Below are 4435 nucleotides of genomic sequence, written 5' to 3' on the forward strand. Positions count from 1 at the left end.
TTATACTGACTGTGGGACGGGGTTGAGGTCAGAGTTCTGTGCAGGTCAGAAAAAAAAAACTTCTCCCCACACTTTTGTCTTAATCAGTGAACCTTCCTAAAATGAAAGCTACGTCCTCCTGCAGGCATGGTTTGCACTGACACATGCCTCTGGCAGAATCAAAATCAAGCAGGAACCTCCTAGAAACCACAGTGAAAGGTGGAAAATACTGCAGTTCTTTCAGTTGCCACTTGAGGCCGACTCCAAAATTGACCTCTATCAAGTCTTCAGACTTGACAAGGCCCTGCCTGAGGATCCCAGGCAATGATCAGGGTCATGAGCGTTAGAATTTAAAGACTGTTAGACAGTTACAACAGGTAAAAGGCAGCGAGAACTAGGGTAACATCATCACATTGAACGTCTGGTGGCTGCACCATGTATTAACTGCAGTTTTTGGAGGTTCAGCTCAATTAATGTGAACACGAAGTCTGGAGGCAATAAAAGCACAATTACACAGTTACCTGTTCTAAAATATTTGTTGGAGAGGATGGACTAGTGTTGGTGTCTCGGTTTGGAGCCACCTTGGTCACCTGAGCATGGAAGGACAGCTCAGATTCAAAAAGGACACCAAGCTTTCAGGCTTCAGTTTGAATAACGGCACCCAGACTAGAGGATGGATCGCTGAGGGTGGCAGTGGTTGGAGCAGGGGGAAGTTACGAGGATTACTTCTAATTTTGAGTCATTTTTTTGGGATACTTCTGACATGCAGGACATAATGTCAGAAAGGCTAGTCATAGCAATGTTTAAGAAGTATTAAATATACACAAGAACATGACACATAAACTTTATATTGGAGGATTTTTTTTCATGAACTCCTACTCCTACTTCCTTCCATCAGCTTACTTGCTGCCATCCTTAAGGAAAAGTAATATCTAATCTTGACAACAGTAGAAGTCTTTTAGTGGATAATGTGAAGTTATATTTGGTATTTTTTGCTCCATAAACTCCTGGCTGAAGTCAGCGGTGACGTCTAAAAACATAGCTGTCAGCAGACTGTCTCTGCAACGTGAACAAAACTTCTTAGAAAGATGAAAAGACACGGTGATTAACGATGACATGCGAGTTTCATTCGGATCTTCACCGAAATGATTAAAAAAGACAAACTAATTAACAACTGTCCAACTTGTCTAAGAAAATCAGAATCACTTTGAATTTTCAATCAAAACGGAGAAAGAAAACTCTTTTGTCAGCGCCTGGGGGTCCGGCCGAGGTGTTAATAACTCATTTGGAGAAAGAGTAAATTATTCATACGCTATTATGCTGCATTATAAACACATTCAGTGTGATGTAAGACGTTTCCTCATTTCCATCTGTGAAAAAGTGTCACAAGCAAAAAAAAACACTGACGAGGCTGCTTTTGTTCTGTGAAAGGTGTGCGCCTGTACGTGACAAGTGCTGTAAGTGTTTTCCCATCTCAAATATGTACACCATCTGCACACACACACACACAGAGTACAGCTTGGGCTTTGTCTGTCAGTTGTCACTTTTGATGACAATTACACCACTCAGAGAGAGAGAGAAAGTGTGTGTGTGTGTGTGTGTGTGTATACACATAAAAGAAAAGCACCCCTCCCTAAAATATTAAAATGGATTTAACTTTGAGTGGCACTGAATTAGCATTTTTATGCGAGTCATTTAGTTGATATCCAAAAAATGATTTACATAACATGCAGTAGTAGAATAAGCTTCAGTTGAGGGATCACCAGACTGACAGGGAAAGGAAAAAAAGAAGGGGGGGGGCACGCTGGCATTCCTGTAACCCTGTAATAATCATAAATAATAGCAGGGAGGTACAAAGGAAGGAAACAGGCTGATATAAAAGAACAGGGACAATGGATTACACATCTGAGCTGCTATCTGCTAAATTGCAAGAATGAGATGAAAAGTAAAAAAGAGCGGAGATGACTGAATAGGCTTCCTCTACAGATTACTGTAACTGTCACTACAACGGAGAACCATTCAGATTAAGATTTTTGTTGCACGCCTTCTATTTTATCCATTCTTATCTTTGTCTTATTTATATCATGCATTACAAAGATTGAAGTTAAAATTAATAAGGGCCAAAAATTCCTGGGAAGAATTCCTGCACATGACACACACTTCTTCTTCTTCACTACTTACAAACAGTGGCCAAATGTAATTCACAGTTCCAGACAGGCAGCTGCGTTTCCCTAAAAAAGTCCTGCAAGGCTGGGAGCAACGTGATTTCAGCCGAAGAAAGAATCCCCAACATGGGCACGTATATAGTCCAGTCCAGTCAGATAAAGAAACCCACAATGAGAAATGCACTGATGAACTTTCAGCACTAACGGGTAGCTGTCTTTGAGTAAAACATGTGGGAACAGTCAAAGTTCATCAGTGCATTTCTCATTGTGGGTTTCTTTATCTGACTGGACGGGATGTATAAACATTTACTGACCCTTTTTGATGTTTTAAAGCCATCATCACCAACATTTGCTACTTGTTTGTGATGAGAACACATCATAGTATGAGGCAAACTGAGTCTTCAATATCTTCAATACCCCAGAACAGAGTTGTTAGTTCTCTTTGTTCTAGCACCACTCTGCAGTTGTTCCCATGGTTTAATGGAGACCTGGCCTCAGCAGTCCCTAGTGTCTCTGTACCGTTGTGTCCTGTGTACCTAACATCTTCCACGAATTTGCCTCTTTGCTCTTAAAGTGACAGTGTTGTTCTGACACATAACACAGCCTCTGTAATCCTTAATTCTAGGGCTGCATCTGGCAGCAGAACGGCTCGCCCACGTCTCGAACCCGGGACCTCTTGCGCCTAAAACGCTGATCATCCCGCTACGCCACAACAGAATCATCCCATTGACGTCACTAAACGAGTCGTCGAGTACTAAATTAGTTGTCGATGCATTTTGCCTTGAGTAATCGTTGCAGCCCTACTTTAGTTATTTTAATGAATTTCCTGCTCTACAGATGATTTGTAGCCCCTTGTTCACCTGTCTACACATAGTTCATTTAGTCAATTACTATTGATTAAATGAACTAATTACTACTGTTTCTGATATTGCAGAAAGTACATTATTAAAGACATTTGAAAGCCGATCGTGTAGCCACAGCTACCAGAGCTGCACAAACACATAGCAACACAGCAAAAGGAGAAAGAAACACATGTGATGAATAACAGAGCGCACAAAGCAAGAACACAAAACAGATTATTTCTCTTTTCTCTTTCTCTCTCCGGTGTGTTCACCCTTGGTCCTGCGAGCACTTTTCAGGTAACTCTGAGTAGCTCCTGCACTCTACACTCTGTTTAGTGAGGCAGTGAGGAATTAATGGGACACTACAGTATGTGCAGCACTGAAACCCTGCAGTTCCTGCCTGCAATTAGAGGACAGCATTAACCTTTTCTGCTCCAGCCTGCAGTCTGTGTAGGGCTACATTTACAGTCTATACTTTCCTCTGATCTGACAGTCGATAATGCAGATGTGTTTATACCAAAGAGCTACATGTGCACATATGCTGCAGGAACATGCAAGATATCCACTGACATATTCACTCCTCCATCTGAAGAGAGGACAAGCAGTAGTGCTATATAATGATATAATTATACTTCCCGTCACCAGGTGCACTTAGACAGAAAAACTGTCGCCTGATTTAAGACACAAAAAGCTCTTAGTGACTTCAGACATTTACATTTAAAAAAACCTTGATGTTTTTTTTCTGGATCTTAGGGCTACAGTTAATGATGAGGCGACTGGTGGTAAGTGGAGCAGCATCCACTTCCAACTTTCATAAACAGCCTAACACAGTGAGAGAGCTGCAAGTTCATCATCACCACCGCAGGCTCAAAAGGGCCTGACGGCTACAGACAACATGAAACTGGACATTGAATGTGCAATTACTTCTCCCTGTCTGCAGTCCACGAAGAATAAAAGGTGGAATATGTGTTAAATCTAAGTCTAACAAGTATGAGATGAATCTGATCATCCTGACGTGGTGCGCTGAACAGCTTCTATACCGATGGTGCACGGCTGCTAAATGCTAACAGATGATTTAGTTGGACAACACCTGGTCTAATACCCGGTTTACACTGAGCGATTTTGGGCTGTCCCAGACGGAAGAAGAGCATCGTAGGAGAATCGTGGAGATATCTTTCGTCGTGGCTCTAAATCAGTGGTCTTATGTCGCACTGTGAGACAGATTTCACGTCGGCCGTTGTCAGCGTCTTGTGACCAAAGACAAGCTGAGATAAAATTCTAGTGGTGTCAGAAATTTAGAATGACTGTCTCACAGTGTGACAGCTGCTATGACCTGTCACTCTGTGTCTACGTCTTCCTCCTCGCATGTTGATGTACAACGTAACCTGTGATCGCCTGCGATTCAGTGAATGGTCATCGTACAATCTGCACACATTAAACTTGACGTCG

The sequence above is a fragment of the Parambassis ranga genome, chromosome 19 (assembly GCF_900634625.1).
Source record: "Parambassis ranga chromosome 19, fParRan2.1, whole genome shotgun sequence".
Taxonomy (NCBI): domain Eukaryota; kingdom Metazoa; phylum Chordata; class Actinopteri; family Ambassidae; genus Parambassis; species Parambassis ranga.